At 37.8% G+C, this 18473-nt stretch overlaps 1 long non-coding RNA gene across 1 annotated transcript; it reads left to right on the forward strand.

The window, feature by feature from the left end:
- Positions 1-2019: 2019 nt before the first annotated feature.
- On the forward strand, positions 2020-12169 carry LOC112621808. The gene is made up of 3 exons (XR_003118776.1): positions 2020-2136; positions 7086-7246; positions 10472-12169. It is a non-coding gene; the product is annotated as an uncharacterized LOC112621808 (long non-coding RNA).
- The last annotated feature ends 6304 nt before the right edge of the window (positions 12170-18473 follow it).

Genomic DNA, 18473 nt, shown 5'->3' on the forward strand with positions numbered 1-18473 from the left:
GCTTTCCTTTTCTGTAATGTCTCTGCTTGATTTTGCTTCCAGACTAATGCTGTCTTCATAGAATTAATTACTAAGAAAATTACTCTCATATTTTTTAAAAGAGATTGAATAGTATTGGTATAATTTATTGGTGAGTATTTCATGTGAGATTGAGAAGAGTCTGTACTATGCTGTTGTTGAAAGAAGTGTTCTATAGATATCAATTAGATTCAATTGATTGGTGGTGTTGTTCATTTAAACTCTGTCCTTACATATTTTCAGCTTGCTGGGTCTGTTAATTATAAATGGAGAGTCATTGAAGATTTAACCATAACAGTAGAGTTGTCTATTTTTTTTCTTGCAGTTCTGTTTACACTTAAAATATTTTGAGGCTATGTTCTTAGGTGCATACACATTGAGGATTGTTATGACTTGTTGGGAAACTGGCCACTATATTTGTTTTCACACTGCTATAAAAAAACTACCTGAGACTGGGTAATTTATTGAGAAAAGAGATTTGATTGACTCACAGTTCCACAGGCTTAACAGGAAACATGACTGGAAGGTCTCAGGAGACTTACAATCATGGTGGAAGGTGAAGAGGAAACAAGCACATCTTACCATGGTGGAGCAGGAGGGAGAGAGAGAGAGTGAGAGGGGAACTGCCACACACTTTTAAACCATCAAATCTCATAAGAACTCACTATCATGATAACAGCATGGAGTAAACTGCCCCCATGATCCAATCACCTCCCACCAGATCCCCTTGATCCCCCACAAGTGGATATTACAGTTCAAGACGAGATTTTTGTGGGGACACAGAGTCAAACCATGTCAACTACTTTATCACTATGTAATGTCCCTCTTCATTTCTGATAATTTTCCTTACTCTGAAGTCTGCTTTGTTTGAGACTTATAGAGCTACTCATGATTTCTTTTGATTATTGTAATCATAGTATGTTTTTTCTTATGCCTTTACTTTTAACTCTTTTGTGGCTTTATATACTTATGGACAACACATAGCTGGCTTTTGTTTTTCTATTCACTTTGAAAGTTTCTGCCTTTTAGTTGGTATATTTAGTTGATATATTAGACCATTCATATTTACTATGATTAATGATATAGTTGGATTAATATCTACATTACCTGTAATTGTTTTCTATTTGTTGCCATTGTTCTTTGTTTGTTTCTTATTTTTTGGTCTTCTATTCTTTTCTTCTGCCTTTTTTGGTTTTACTTGAGTGTTTCATATGACTCCATTATTGATTCTCTTTTACCATACTAATTATAATTTAATTTAATTTATTATTTTATTTTGTTTACTTTATATTTCATTTTACTTGTTGCCTTAGCATTTGCAATGTACATTTATAATCAGTGTAACTCCACTCTCAAATAATGCTATAATTTGAGAGCATGCATTATGTACTGATAATTAATGCTGCATTATCTACTGATGTTTAGATAATGCAGCTAACCTGTAACTGCATATTCCTAAATTTTTCTCCTGTTCCTTATAGTATTTCCATCACTCATTTTACTTATCTATGTGATAACTAGATAGTACATTGTTGCTAATACTATTTTGAAAAAAAAAATTTCTGTTACACTAATTAAGAATAAGAAAAATAAAAGATTTTAGTTTGTCCTTTTTTTTTTTTTTTTTTTTTGAGATAGGGTCTTACTCTATTGCCCAGGCTGGAGTGCAGTGGCACAATTTCAGCTCATTGTAACATCTGCTTTCCCAAGCTCAAGTGATTCTCCAGCCTCAGCCTCCCAAGTAGCTGGGGCTATAGACACGAGCCACCAATGCCAAGGTAATTTTTGTATTTTTGTAGAGACATGGTTTTGCTGTGTTGCCCAGGCTGGTCTTAAACTCTTGAGCTCAAACCAGTCTGCCTGCCTTGGCCTCCCAAAGTGCTGAGATTATAGGCATGAGCCACCACACAAGGCCCTTTCTTGATTTTTAAAAAAATGCTCTTTCTTTATTAATGTAGATATAAGTTTCTTACCTGTATCATTTTCCTCCTCTGAAGACATTATTTTAACATATCATGAAAGGCAGGCCTCCTGGTGACAAATTCTGTCAATTTTTTTCTGAAAACATCTTTATTTCTTCATTTCTGAAGGATAATTTTACTGGATATGGAATTTCAAGTGGGTGTCTTTTCTTTCAATAATGTAAATATTTCACTCCACTCCTCTTTCTGCTCGCATGATTTCCAAGAAGAATTCTAACATAATACATTTCCTTGCTCCTCTCTGGGTAAGGCATTTCCCCATCTGTGGCTTCTTTCAAAATTTTCTCTTTCTCTTTGATTTTTCTGAAGTTTGAATATGACATGCTTAGATGCCTTTTTTGTTTTTTTTTAAATTTTAAAAAAAAGGCTTTATCCTGCTTGGTTTTCCTTGAGCTTCCTAGAAGTGTAGTTTGGTATCTGTCATTAATTTTGGAAAATTCTCCATTACTGAAGTCATTATTAATTCTACTAATTTTTTCTGTTTCTTTTTCTCTTTCTTCTTTTGCTATTCCCATTATGGATCTATTACACCTTCTGTACTTTTCCAGCGGTTATTGGATAGTCTGTTCTCTGTTTTCTTATTGTTTCTTTCTTTTTGTCTTTCTTTCTTTTGCTTATTCAGTTTGAGAAGTGTCTATTGACATGTTTCTTTTTTTTTTTTTTTTTTTTGAGACAGAGTCTCGCTCTGTCGCCCAGGCTGGAGTGCAGTGGCGCGATCTCGGCTCACTGCAAGCTCCGCCTCCCGGGTTCACGCCATTCTCCTGCCTCAGCCTCCCGAGTAGCTGGGACTACAGGCGCCCACAACCGCGCCCGGCTAATTTTTTGTATTTTTAGTAGAGACGGGGTTTCACCGTGGTCTCGATCTCCTGACCTTGTGATCCGCCCGCCTCGGCCTCCCAAAGTGCTGGGATTACAGGCGTGAGCCACCGCGCCCGGCGACATGTTTCAAGCTCACTATTTTTTTCTCCAGTTGTGTCCCATCTACTGATGATCCCACCAAAGGCTTCCTTCATGTCTACGTTACTTTTTTTTCTTTTTTTCAATCTCTAGCCTTTCTTTTTTATTTTTTCTTACAGTTTCCATCTCTCTGCTTACTTTTTCCATCTGTTATTGCTCGTTGATCACTTTTCCAATAGCATCCTTAGCATATTTTCATCATGGTTAACTTACATTCCTGTACTGATAGTTTTATAATCCCTGGTGTATCTGAGTCTGATTCTGATATTTTATGTCTTTAAGGTTTTTTGTTTTTATTTTTGGTTTTGTTTTGTTTTTACTTAGTTTGTTTTGCTTTTTAATTTGTTTTTTTTTGCCTTTTTCATGCCTTGTAACTTTATTTTGAGAGCCAGACCTAATGTATCAGGTAAAATGAACTGAAATAAATAGGCCTTTCGTATGAGGTTTACATTTATCTGGCTCAATTGTAGGTGTGTATACTGTTTTCTCTTGCTCTAGGTGCCAGAAGCTAACATTTTCTCTAGTATTTTGGATTATCTTTTCCGTTGTCTTGGAGAATCCTCCTCATATAGGGTTTGAACCTTGTGGTCAATTTTTTTTTTTTTTTGAGACAGAGTCTCGCTCTGTCTTCCGGGCTGGAGTACAGTGGGGCGATCTCGGCTCACTGCAAGCTCTAACTCCCGGGTACATGCCATTCTCCTGCCTCAACCTCCCGAGTAGCTGGGACTACAGGTGCCCGCCACCATGCCCAGCTAATTTTTTTTTTTTAAATATTTTTAGTAGAGACGGGGTTTCATCGTGTTAGCCGGGATGGTCTTGATCTCTCGCCCTCATGATCCGCCCGCCTCAGCCTCCCAAAGTGCTGGGATTACCCGGCCTAACCTTGTGGTCGTTTTATCTGTAATTCCCTGTTATTATACAAAAGGCTAACTGATGTGGAGGCGGTGAGGGGGATGTCTCCTGTAATACCATCATTCAATCTTACTCTCTTAGTGAGATCAGTGCCTCTAGGCTGTGACCTTTAGAATTACTTCCTAGTTCCCTCCCACCTCCATTTAGGTAAGAAAAGAAGGCTAGAAATGACTAGATTTTGGTATTTTCCTTTCCCCAAATCAAAAGCTAGCAGGGATTGAGATGGATATTTTTATTCCCCCATATTTGTAAGGCTAGTAAGACCCAAGTCAGTTGTTGGTCTTGAGTGAAATAGTTTGTCTGTGGGCTGGACTTTGTTAAGGAAAAAAGAATTCTTTGAGCATATTTCACAATGGTTACTTTTCCTCCCCTCTGCTGGAAGCTTAGGGGAATTTTTCTGTAATAATTCTGAGAACCTGGTGGGGCTCCTGGAGGTAAAACGCAAGAAAGTGTGTGGATTCCTCTAATAGTCGGTCCCCTGGTGTTTTTAACTTTCAAGCTATTCCACTTTGGGTCGCCAGTATTTGCTAATTGCAGTTCAAGTATTAGCTCAGCTGTGAGCCTCTGCCCCAGCAGGCTGTGATTCTTGGTACCTGCCTCTCCAGTTTTTCAGGCAGTGTGCCCAATGGCCTCTATTATCTGATGGATCTAAAAAACATTATTGATTTTCAGTTTGTTCAGCTTTGTTCTAGTTGCGTGGGTATGAGTGGTGGCTTCTAAACTCCTTTCTTATTAGACTAGAAACTGAAAGTTTATATATTACTTTTTAAGTTTTATGTTAAAGTATAGAATTATTATCTTTTGTGATTTCTTCTATTTTTTAAATATAAAGATCTTTTTCTATTGAAAATATTCAATATCTATAGAATATTTTTCCTTTTTAAAAATAAGATTTTTATGCTTTTATTTTTCATATTTAATTTTAAGTCATGTCGAAGATAAAGTATTAGGAGAGAGAAAATAATTTGATTTTAATTACTAATTGGAAATGCAGTTTGGGAAGAAGCTTCGTAAATTTTAAAAACATTTGTTACATTACTATATGGAAATATGATTGAAGGGGTTGATACTTAGAATTTCATTAAAAACACAACAAAGTTTGAGAAGGTTGAAAGAGGCACAATTTACTTCACTTATCTAAAAATTCTCTCCTATTATTATTCACCATTTCTGGTGCATCCCTTCCCATTCTACCTTGAGCTGCTTGCTGGTGAGTATCTGTCTTTTACTTTTACTGTCTGTTGTTAGTGTGGAAATTAATGGTCAGGAAAATAATTACAAATTTCTAGTGCTAAGTTAAGTTTTTGATATTGCTACGTTTCCACAAATTGTTGTTAAACATGTTAAATTTCTCTCTAAATATTTCCTTGCTTCTTAAAACTTGTATCAAAAAACTAAATGTGAGGTTTTAATACAATGACACAGAACTTTTCTCCATGCTTGTTTGAGATATTTGGTTTAATTCATTTGTATTTTCTGTTGTTTTAATGACCAGTTAATAAACACTAGAATGAAAGGCCCCAAACCTTGCCAGTGTGTTTGAGAAATTGTTGAAATAACTGTGCTACTTATTTGTGTTCAGTTCAGTTCTTTTGACCCTTCAAAGAGATCACGTGACCGCTGATCTTCCTCTTTACTAATCAATTTGAAATGAGGTAGAATAGAAAATGCATTGTTTTCTTTTTCTTTTTTTTTTTTTTGAGACGGAGTCTTGCTCTGTCGCCCAGGCTGGAGTGCAGTGGCCGGATCTCAGCTCACTGCAAGCTCCGCATTCCGGTTTATGCCATTCTCCTGCCTCAGCCTCCTGAGTAGCTGGGACTACAGGCGCCCGCCACCTCTCCCGGCTAGTTTTTTTTGTATTTTTTTAGTAGAGATGAGGTTTCACCGTGTGAGCCAGGATGGTCTCGATCTCCTGACCTCGTGATCCGCCCGTCTTGGCCTCCCAAAGTGCTGGGATTACAGGCTTGAGCCACTGCGCCCGGCCAAAATGCGTTGTTTTCTAAAAGTAATTCTGATTTGTTCATCATAGCAAATTAAAAAAGCAGAGTAGAAAAAGATTAGAATCAAAAGTGATTCCTCCTGCTTTGTCCCACCTGCCCTGGGAACCTTAGTCCCCAAGCCACACACATGCAAGAGGACACACAGGCATGAACTTAGAGGTTTTAGTAAGCTCTGGGGGAACTCTAGCCTAGTCTCCTCAGCTGTAGTGTCATGTGCTGTGAGGAGTTGTTGAGATGACTTAGGTGCAATTACAGAGTTGGCCCGCAATGTTTTTTGTCTCCTCTTTCTGTCTGAGTGCTGTGCATCTAGCCTTGTGCTCATCTATTATTTAGGGAATATCTTAAAAGTGTTTCTCTGCCCAGGGAGAAGACAGAATTTCATCTGATGTCAGTAACGTCTATAAGGTTTAAATATAGCAAAGAAAATCTGCATTAAAGACTGCAAACTAAGGGCTTGCATTTTGGCAGTTATTAAGCCTAACAGAAAGAACATGACCTAGGGATTTGGTGGTCTAATTTCACGTTTTGGATCAGTCATTTTTCTGGCTGTGTATACTTGAGCTAATTTCTTAAATTGTTCACTTTAATTTCCTCATCTATAAATTCAGTTAACTTTCCTCCCTATGTTCCCACTAGAATTACAGAAAACCATACCTGCCTGGAATTGGTACAGTAGGTAGCTCATACTAAATACTGAAAATATTTGTCTTATTATTAAAGTTGCTAAAAGAAGCAATGATAATAATTATCATGTCTTTCTGATAATAAAGAAGAGCATGGAAATTACCCATCAAACTTTTTTTCTGTAAAGAACTGGAATGACAATCTTATATTTTGTAAAATTCCCAAAGCTGTATAAGAAAGACAATTTAATCATAGAGAGTCAAATTTGGCAGAAATATACTAAAATGTAAATTTTTAATCACTTTATCATGATGCATTAGAATACATTCTTTTCTATTTAAAACAATCTTACTTGCTAGAACACTTTGACAAAGTTGTTTCTACTTCTGAACACAAAGCTGCTGTGGATAGGTCTAAAGCAATACTTAGATTTTGAGTTTATAATAGAAATTTGGGTAGTCCAGTTTCTAGTCTTATCTAGACCCATGGCAAGCCATTTCAACTTTGATGGAAAAGATCTGATGTATTTACTTCATAGAAGGGCTTTAGAGAGACAAAAAGAGGAAGCATGCTATAATTCTTATGTTTTCAGACTCTGCTGTTAGATACAGAGCAGAATTTTGAAGATGCATTAATTCTTTCAAGTCATGAAGGCAGTGTATAAAAGAGCAAGTTACAAAATGGTGGCCTGAGACCAAAAGAACCAATGAATTATCCTACAGAGACTTGCTTGCTTTGCTTCCTCTTTTCACGGTGAGCTATCTCTGTTGTCCTATTTTTAAGTTTACTGATTATTTCTTCTGTCTACTCAAATCTGCTGTTGAACCCTTCTGGTGAATTTTTCATTTCAGTCATTATACTTTTTAGTATCCAAATTTCAATTTTGTTTGTTTTTATACCATATCTTTATTGATATCCTTGACTTGTTTATATATTATTCTCCTGGTTTTCTTCAGTTCTTTATTGTTTTTTCTTGGTGTTTGCACGTATTTCAGATGGTTGATTTAAAGTGTCTAGTAAGTTAAATGCCTGAGTTTCCTTGGATACAGTTTCTGTAAATTTCTTTTCTTTTTGTTTCTTGTGAATGAGCCATAATTTTTATTTTAATTTTAATTTTTTTGAGATGGAGTCTCGCTCTGTTGCCCAGGTTGGAGTGCAGTGGCACAATCTCTACTCACTGCAACCTCTGCCTCCTGGGTTCAAGTGATTCTCCTGCCTCAGCCTCCTGAGTAGCTGGTACTACAGGTGTGTGCCACCACACCTGGCTAATTATTGTATTTTTAGTAGAGGAGGGGTTTCACCATGTTGGCCAGGCTGATCTTGAACTACTTACCTCAAGTGATCCACCTGCCTCAGTCTCCCAAAGTGCTGGGATTACAGGCATGAGCCACCATGTCCAGCCTCCAATTTTTTTATATGTCTTATAATTTTTGGTTGAAATTTGGCACTTTGAATGTAGTAATACTAGAAATTAGTCTTTCCTCCACTTCAGAATTTGCTATTGTGTATTGTTGAGGTTTGCAGTAATCTATTTGTTCAGTGTCTTTTCCAGACTACTTTTGCAAATATTATATTTCTTCTCATATATTGCCACCAAAGTTTCTATTCTATTATCTCATCAGTTAGCCAGTTACCTGAGAGAGAGTTGATGAAATACTTGGAGTCTAAAAGAAAAAAAAAAGTCTCCCAATCTTTGAAGACAGGCTCTGAGCTGAGGTAATCCTTTAGGTCAAGCCATGTGTGACTCTGCCTTAGCCTTCACTTTCTGTTTACATGAAGTCCAATATTAGACTTACAATACTAGGGTACTCTTAGATTTTTTCTGAGTGTATGACCAGTCCTGAGCATAAATAGTATACTTCATATTTCCTGTTACATCTGGAAACCCTTCAAAGTATGTTTCCCCAAAGAAGCTTCCTTCTCAGCCTCCTTCTTCCCAGGCTTGTGGTAATCTCTGTTGCTTGCCTCATCTATGATCCCATGCTCCAGAGCTCTATAAATAGCTACTATATGTCTTAAATTCTTTAATCAGATGCTTCCCGCAAAGCCACTCCAGACTGAGGGGCGCTGCCATGAGCCTAGGGATTAGGGAAAGTTAAATAGGTAAACAAAACGGACATAACTATATCTTAATGAGACTTTGAAACCTCTTTCTTCACTAAACACTCCCTTGGTATTGTGAGGTTTCCATGAGATCTGAGAATTTTGAAAGAGCTGATATGGTCAGTTTCTTGTCAGCTTCAAGATTGTTTCCATGGAGAAATCAATTGATGGGGCTTCTTATTTCATCGTTTCCATGAAGTTAACTTCCTCATTCACTTTCAACTACTAGTTTATTGCTGGGAAATCTGATTCTGCAATTAATCTGAATTATGAAATAACAGTAATTGTGATTTTCCAGACCCTATTAAAACACATTTTATATCTTTCTATCCAGTGGTACAAAATATATAAAGTTATAATTTATATATTAATAAAAAGTTTGAGCAGAACAGAATATTAGAATCCTTATTATCTGAATGAAGTTATTTTCAAGATGAAAAAGCAGCTAAGAACTGGAAGGAAGGTAAAGCATCTTCTTTGAGCCAACAATGATGTTAATACCCAGGCCACCTCCCTTGTGAGGTCGTGTCCTCTGCCAACTATACCAATGGCATATAATAACATAGATCATGAGAAACGTTTATGGTAGCATTTTACCTCACTCAGTAAATGAAGGCAAACTAAGGTAACTGATGGCATGAAAGCAGAGGAAAATAAGTAGTGTACCTCAGAAGCCCTGCAAATAATCCTGTACAGTGATGGTGACCAAAAGTGATGGCAACAGTTTTCAAAGGTTTATTAAGTTGTTCATCTTGATTTTTCCAAATGTGGCATATTGTCACAGTAGGAGAAAACTCCTCTTGTATTTACTCTTTGAAGCATGGGTACATGGCTTTTATAATTGTCTATGGCAGCAATAAATCATAATTTTAAAGCAATAATTTTGAATTAATTCATTTATTTACTAAGAAATGGCTGTAAGATCATACAAAAGGAAACTATAATGCAGAGGGCAAAATAAATCCCCCTTCTGCTGCTTAAATGTGGTATAATTAAAATTATTAACATCTTTTTTAAAAGAGATCTTATTTTTCTAAACAGCTGTTTCAGCCTACAGAGTTATCTCTATCACTTACAGAGTGATATCACTCACAACTGTTAATTTAAAAAAAGTATGCGTGTGTGGGATGGAGATGTTTATATAGTTTTAATGATGCAAATATGAAGACTTGTAATTAGTGATTTTGGCAAAATAACAAGGATAATATGTGGAGCTGAGGATAGACTCTAGGTCTTCTGCTATACTTTTAAGTTTGATTTATTTGTTCATTTATTGAAGATTTGCTAAGCACTATGCTGGGAATTTCAAATCAAAGAATATGTAAGATGCCATCCCCATCCAAGGTAAGTCTACAAATCCAGTTAATAAAATTACAAAAGTCGAGATGATGTCTTTGAAGCAAAGGTGATGTGCTAAATTGCATTCTGTAGACCGGCCCTGCCACGACCCTTTCTGTATGCCAAAAACAAGTTGGGAACTGCATTGCCCAATATCCCTTCTACCCGCAGTTCCACATTTGAGTGGACCAATGAGAGGCACTCCCCCAGGTGTGAAAAGAGCAGTCATTCTCGGGAACAATATGCAGGGCTGTGTGGCTGGCCAGCATGGCTCTGAGGGCCATGTGCCTGAGGCTGTAGCTTGAGTGAGCTGGTAAGAGCTCCCACCAGTTATGGGGATTCTCACAGTCCACATCCACAGAGAGCTCATGAGAACCAACTGCCTTGGTGCTTTCAGTCTGAGGCCCTCAGGTCAGCCTCCCTAACTTTTGATGGGTACTCTTCTCACCTTCCCATTCCCAGATGTCCTAGGGCTTCTGAAACCTTAAATCTTTTAGTCCTTCTGACTCAGCACTGATGATGCATTTCTGTTCATAGACAAGAAGACAGAGTTTATTAATTTTTTAAAAATTACTATTTGAGCTTTGGAGAGCCAGCCAAGGAATCATGGATGTATGATATTTGACCTAGATTTTGAAGACAGTTTCTACAAAGAGAAAAGTGAGTAATGGCCACTCAAGTGAGAAGACAGTCTTCGAGAAGATGGAGAAACATAGAAACATATGACCTGCTCAAAAGTACAAGATATTTTGCGTGACTAAAAATGGTGTGGGAGGGCATCCTGGAGAAAGAAGATGCAAAGTTTAGCTGACAGCAGACCTACAAGCACCTCAAATTCCAGGACAACCAGAGGTCTTTTCTTAAGCAAGAAGCAGCCCTTGAAACATGTGATCAGAAATGCGTTTTGGATACTTTTGCAAGAGTTCATGTAAGATATATTGGTTACCAGAATTAACAAATAAAAATACAAGATACCTAGTTAAATTGGAATTTCAGTTAAAGATATATTTTTCTAGTGAAAGAGGGGTTCCATGCAATATTTATAACATAGTTATGTTAAACTTATTTGTTGTTTATTTGAAATTCAAATATTATTGGACATCCTTGCAACCCTTAGCATAATCAGGACCTTTACTTCACCTGGATTTCCTAATACCAGGGGCTAACAGAGTCTTTAAGTGTCAGCTGTCATTATATATCATGTTCAGCAGTCATTTTGGGCCTTTCCATCTTTTCTCCATAGACCTAAAGTTCAGAAAAAAGACATATTTGCAGGTTTGTGTGGAAAGCACTGGCTAGAACTGAAGCTCACTGCAATAACTTTTGAAGTAGCAGAAATGGACTTAGGGTCCATCTGCAGGCACATTGCACCTTTACCTAATCTTCAGACACTGCTTATGGCTTGGATTGCTTAGGGCATAGACTGATTATTAATCTTTAGGTAGGCCCAGTGTGGTGACTCACACCTGTAGTCCCAGCCTCTCTGGTGGCTGCCCAAGACCTTGGGACCCCACCTCCCCACACTGTTGCATCAACATCCCTGGATATGAGACCTGGAGTCAAAGGAGATTGTTTTGGAGCTTTAAGACTTAATGACTGCCCTGCTGAGTTTCGCACTTGCATGGAGCCCGTAGTCCCTTTGTTTTGGCCAATTTCTCACATTTGGAATGGGAACATTTACCCAATGCCTGTATCCCCATTGTATCTTGGAAGTAATTAACTTGTTTTTGATTTTACAGAATCATAGGCGGAAAGGACTTTCCTTATCTCAGATGAGACTTGGGACTTGGACTTTTCAGTTGACACTGGAATGAGTTAAGACTTTGGGGGACTGTTGGGAAGGCATGATTGTTTTTGAAATGTGAGAAGGGCATGAGGTTTGTGAAGGGCAAGGAGTGGGATGATATGATTTGGCTCTGTGTCCCCATCCAAATCTCATGTTAAATTGTAATCCCCATGTGTCAGGGGAGGGACCTGAAGGGAGGAGATAAGATTGTGGGAGTGGATTTCCTCCATGCTGTTCTCATGATAGTGAGTGAGTTTTCACGATATCTGATGGTTTAAAAGTGTGTGGCAGTTCCCCACTTGCTTGCTCTCTCTCTTCTCTTCCACCATGGTAATATGTGCTTGCTTCTCCTTTGCCTTCCACCATGATTGTAAGTTTCCTGAGGCTTCCTAGTCATGCTTCCTGTTAAGCCCGTGGAACCGTGAATCAATTAAAAATTTTTAATTCATAAATACCCAGTATCAGATAGTTCTTTATAGCAGGATGAAAACAGACTAATACAGATGATGTAGAACAAAACTGTACATAATTAATGTATACAATTTGATGAGTTTGGACATATGCATAGACCTGTGAAGCTATCACCAAAATCAAGGAAAAAAACCTATCCAGTATCTCCAAAAATTTCCCCATGTCCTTATGATTGTTTGTATGTGTGTGCATATATGTGTGTTCATGCATATATGTGTGTGTTTGTGTCCATGTGGCAAGAACACTACATGAGATCTTCCTTCTTAGTAATATTTTAAAGTGCACAATGTTAAATGTAGGCACTATGTTGTACAGAAGATCTCTCGAATGCATTCATCTTGAATAATTGAATCTTTATACTCATTGAACAAATCCTCAATTCCCCATCTCTTCAGCTTGTGGCTTTTTCCATTTAGCATAATTCCCTCCAGGTTTTTTTTTTTATAGATAACAAAACATTCTTTTTTTAAGGCTGAATATTATTGCATCACATGTATATACCACATTTTCTTTTTCCATTCATCAGTCAATATAACATTTATGTTGTTTCCATATTTTCCTGTTGTGAATAAAGCTACAATAAACATGGAAGGGCAGATATCTCTACAATATATTTATTTTAATTATTTTGGATATGTACCCAACAGCAGAATTCTTGGATTATACAGTAGTTTTATATACATATATATGTGTGTATATATATATATATACACACACATATATATATATAGAGAGAGAGAGAGAGAGAGAAAGAGATGGAGTTTTGCTCTTGTCACCCAGGCTGGAGGGCAATGGCACGATCTCTGCTCAGTGCAACCTCCGCCTCCTGGGTTCAAGCGATTCTCCTGCCTCAGCCTCCCAAGTAGCTTGTATTACAGGCACCTGCCACCACACCCAGCTAATTTTTGTATTTTTAGTAGAGACAGTGTTTCACCATGTTGGCCAGGCTGGTCTCAAACTCCTGACCTGTCTTGGCCTCCCAAAGTGCTGGGATTATAGGTGTAAGCCACTGCACCCTGCAGTAGTTCTATTTTTAATTTTTTGAGGAGCTTCTATATTGTTTTCCATACCATTTTGCATTCCCACCAATAGTGTACAAGGTTTCCAGTTTCTCCATATCCTTGCCAACAGTTATCTATTTTTTTGATAACCATTTTAATAGATGTGAGATAATATTCATTGTTCTTTTTTAATCAAGATTGATTTGGGTATTTGTGGTCTTTTGTGGTCCCACATGAATTTTAGAATTGCTTTTGTCCTTTTTCTATAGAAAATGTTTTTGGAATTTTGATGGGGATAGCAATAATTCTGTAGAACACTTTGGGCAGTAGAGACACTTTAACAGTATTAAGTCTTTCATATGTGTATATATATATGAAAAAAATATATATTTTTATAAATGTTTTATTGTTTTCAATATACATCCTTCATCTTCTCCATTAAGTTTATCCCTAGATATTTTATTCTTTTTGGTGCTATAGAAATGGGATTGTTTTCTTAATTTCCTTTTTGGATAGTTTATTGTTAGTGTATAAAAACTCAAATGATTTTTGTATGTTGATCTTAAATCTTGCAATTTTACTCAATTTGTTTATAATTAACAGATTTTTAGTGGTGTCATTAGGGTTGCCTACATATAAGATAATTTTATTTTTTCATTTCTCAACAGATAATTTTACTTTTTCTTTCCTGATTTAGATGCCTCTTATTTATTTTTCTTATCTAATTTCCCTGGCTAGGACTTCTAATACTATGTTGAATAGAAATAGCAAGAGTGGGCATCCTTGTCTCGTTCTATCTTAAATAAAATGTTTTTCTGTTTTTCAGCATTAAAGATAATGTTAGCTGCAGGATTCTCATATATGGCCTTTATTGTATTGCAGTAAATTTCTTCTAGACCTAGTTCATTGAGTTTTTATTGTGAAAGTGTATTAAATTTTGTCAAGTGCATTTTATGTATATATTGAGATGATTGATTATGTGATTTGTATCCTTCATTCTATTAATGTGGTATATCACATTAATTGATTTGCACATGTTGAACCATCCTTGCATCCCAGGAGTAAATCTTACTTGGTAATGGTGTGTGATATTTTCAATATGTTGAATTGGTGTGCTCATATTTTGTTGAAAATTTTTGCGTCTGTGTTCATGATGGATATTAACCTGTGGTTTTATTTTCTTGTAGTGTTAAATGATTATTTTAAAAACCACAAATGTATTTAAAGGCATTATTTCTAAAAAGATTCACTTAAACTTCAAATGTGTCATTTTTCCTGTTTCTAAAAATGTTTCAAGAGGACTATATAGCATAGCTAGATATATTAAAGTTCACTTTAAATTTTAAAATCGAAGAATGAATAATACTATTTGATTATTTAAAAAATTGCTACTAAATTTCTACTATGGTCAAGGCTCTGTGCTGGCTGCTGCAGTCATCAGGTTGTTCAAAGCAGATCAACTTTGCAACACTACCTGTAATATCACAGTAAAAGGTCAGGGAATGGGTTATGTTGGAAGACTGGAGAAAAACATCTGCAGAAAATGCAGTTTTATAAATTTACATGAGAGTAGTAGTTCAGGCCATTCAGAAAATTCTAGGTTACACCTGGGGGCAAGAGACTGGACCTTTCCTTTACAAACATTTTGTTTGAGGTGTGTGGGCAGAAAACTGCTGCCCCCTAAAGACATACATGCTTTGGGAAGAGATGAGGCTATATTAGTCCCCATACAGGTGGGCGTGACCAAGTCCTAGGAGAGACTTTGTACAGCATTATCTTCTTAGATTAATCACATGGGTAGATCCTGATCCATCTCAAGTTCCATGACTGGCTCTGATTACAAGAAATTATCCTGTTTAAGTTAATGAAATAGTACCTTATGCAGGCCCAAGGGCTACAACATTTTCAGTCTTTCTTTAACTTAATCGTGTTTTTCTCTCTTTAACGTAGCCTGGGAAATTATAACAAGCAACACATTCTCCTAACATGCATAACTATGGCATGCTTCCATACAATGAAAAAAAGAAACTATTTTTAAATTTCATAAAAAGACAGCACAAAATCTGTTTTAATTTTTTTGTTTGTTTTCTATAACAAGCTGAAAAAAATCAACTACAACAGAATTATTTGATCATGTCCCAGCCTGGCACACAGTATTTACAAATGCTTGTACCCCCATCCTTCCAACCTACCCTGCCAATTTTTTTAAATGGAGGATAGAAAGAAGGAAATAAAATTGTCCCATTCTGTTTTAATATTTAAATTACAACACAAAAACAACCTTTAGCAATTTTGAGAACACTGGAATAGTAAAGCTTTGGGGTGTTCATACCCAAATTCAAAGACAAACAGATAAGTGATTTTCAGACAGAGGCTTTACTGAAAAATCTTGAAGTGATCAAGCATGTTGGAGCATTTTACTAACGTCAAATGACTGACAATAGCAATTTTGAAGCTGATCTGTGTTTAGGAGCATTTGCATTCCCCAAGGATATTCTTGAACACTGGGCATGTGATTACTAGGATGATTGAGTTCAGGTTGAACTTGAATATTTCAGTGAATATATGAAGTATGTGGCTGAGTCTGTAAGACTTGAGGCTAATTAGATGTTTCTGAAGTGACTTCTTTTTTCTCCCTCTCAAATCAAAACCGGGACTCATGCTCTGAGAAAGTACTTTTGTGATAATTCTGGTTAAAAGAGGCAAGTGTAATTGAGATGCTAATATACTGGAAGTCCTGACATGATTTGATAACGTTTAGATGCAAAGGAAACACGTGTTAAAACTATTAAAGCTAAACCTTGGAAAAGCCAGGCAGAGTTCTTGGGAGATGATTCTCCAGGGTCATTCATATTTCTGCTCATCTTGTGAGCACCGATAGCTTTGATTCTAGACTGCCTTCTCACAGAGGGTTGTATAGGCGACAGCCTCTGAAGATAGACACAGAGTATCCCTCTGAAGCAAAAGGCTGGTTTGCTTACTGTCCGGGATAATAAGTATAATGTCCTATCCCAGCACTGGGGGTAAGTTTGTTTCTAGCCCAGTTTTGAAAGTAGGGTTCCCCGAGCTTGGGACTCCTCAGCTATGATGCAAACAGGCTTGTGTTTTGCATCACAGGAACTGTTGGCCTCCACTCCATGCGACTTGTGAGGGAATGAAGGGAACAACTGCATCCCACATCACAGGGAAGATATTCCAAGCCTGGTCATAGCATCCTGAAGTTTGCAGGCTGTTAGGATGCTTGTTCCAGGAGCATCCAGGAGGAGTCAGTGCTTATGACAAAGACATGGTCTGACACATCTTCAAAGTTCTACAGGGGAGACATTTTGGAAATGAATTTTCCAGATCCCAGAAAATCCCAATACCAAAATATCATGCTGCTGAACCAAACTCCTTATCCTTTTCTCAGAGAGGCACGCTTAGGCATACTTACCTACATCTGGTCCCCAGCCCAGCATTTGTTGGGCTGAGTAGAAAGTCTGTGGCTAATGGGTAACCTAGGGTAGCGTGATGTGGTCAAAGAGCTCTGCTCTGCAGTTTGGGGAAGCTATGACCATCTGCCACTAACACTCAGATAAAGCACATAAGTTTTGAATTTGGGGGAATCCTTTCAAATCACTGGGTTTTTGTTTCCATCTGAGAGTATCTGTGAGATCCATGGTTTTCAACACCATCTTTAGTGGCAGAATTATTTATTCAAGCTAAATTGTATGTTGCTATGTGACCACAACAGAAGTGATGAATACAACCCCTCAGGCGTGTGTGGCCCCAGCTCTCCCCTATCCTGTCTCTGCGTGGCCCTGGCGTCTCCTCATGACACAGGCCCCAGGGAGACTGTTGGAGCACCAAAATGCAAGATCACTCAGAGCAAAGCTCAGAAGGACTGGACATCCTCAGAGGGATCTTCTTGCTCTGATAGTCTCTGATTTCTAGATGCATGAACCTCATGAGAAAATAAAAGCCACGGTCAGTCTGGCAGGCATTCGTGGTCTTTAAGACAAAAGGCCAACACCCATTAGGCTGCAAAACAGCAGGTTCAAACCATGAGTCATCTATGGGTCCAAGCTCTAATTTGGGCTCAGGCTAGTAGTCTTTCTCACTTTTGCAAGTGGTACTATTTAAAATGTTATTTTTCTGACTTTGCACGCTTCAGTAAGTTTCTTTCCTTGTACAGTAGAGCCCTTCCCCTAACCAGACACGAGGGATAATTCCTTGAGGGGGGAAATAGTCATCACAAATAAGAGGGCAGATGGAACAGATTTTAGGAATTTATACTGAAGGGTCTTGATCCATGTAAAGTTTTGAAGAATATAAGATATAATTTTTTTTCCTCTTTCCAATAAATAAAAATTTTACAAGCTAAGGGAAGGAGACAGAATAGCCGAGGCTTGTATAGACACTACTCGTTGTAGCAAGCTTGGAAGCTATCTCTGTCTCACAGACATGGTACCCATCTGTCCCCAGAGTTTGTGCTCTGTGCCTAAATTGCCCACCTTACAAGGAAATCTGGGTTCAATGGATGAATGCAATCACATGCCCTAGGAATGGTGTGTCTCTACCCTGTGCAAGAGGGAAGGTACCGCGAGAAGGTGCAGACTCTGCCCAGTAGGGGCATGGCAGAGCTGAGTAGGTGGAAGGAGCCACACCTCCTCGCTGGCCCTCACATTGCTATGGGGCATGCCTGGCATTAGAGACTTCATTTTCCCTAGATGCTCACCATCATTATCCTGGCTGGAGAACATCCTTCTCTGTCCTGCCTCTGCTCCTGTGCCAGCCCTTCCTTTGGTGCTTGCAGAGTTTGTCCTTCCAGAGTTAACAATTTCTCACTCACGAGTGATGGGGATGAAGCCAGGGAGCTGGTCCAGGGCAGTGCTGGCCAGGAAGCATCTCTCACGTAGCTGTGCAGGCAGCTCCTGTAGCTCCATGCCCTCCGCTCCTGTATCCTGCTGTCCACACGCCCTCTGGTCCTGCAGTTCTCTACTCCAGAATCATCCCAGGAAGAATCAGTCCTACCTCTTTGGGGAAAATTCCATCTATGGAAAGAATAAAAGACTATCTTTACTATTGTATAATGTATTCAATAAATGCTGACTGGGAGATGGGGGAACGGGAGGAATCATCCCTGGCTGAAGAAGTCCACCTACAGGGGAGAGGTGTCAGTCACAGGCCTCACTGCATACTCACTCCTAGATATTTTTCTTCTTAAAACTAATATTTCTTTTGTTTGTATTATTTGTTTTTATTTGTGACACATAAAGGACTAGAGGAGTTGAATGTTCTC

The sequence above is a fragment of the Theropithecus gelada genome, chromosome 3 (assembly GCF_003255815.1).
Source record: "Theropithecus gelada isolate Dixy chromosome 3, Tgel_1.0, whole genome shotgun sequence".
In the NCBI taxonomy this organism is placed as follows: Eukaryota; Metazoa; Chordata; class Mammalia; order Primates; family Cercopithecidae; genus Theropithecus; species Theropithecus gelada.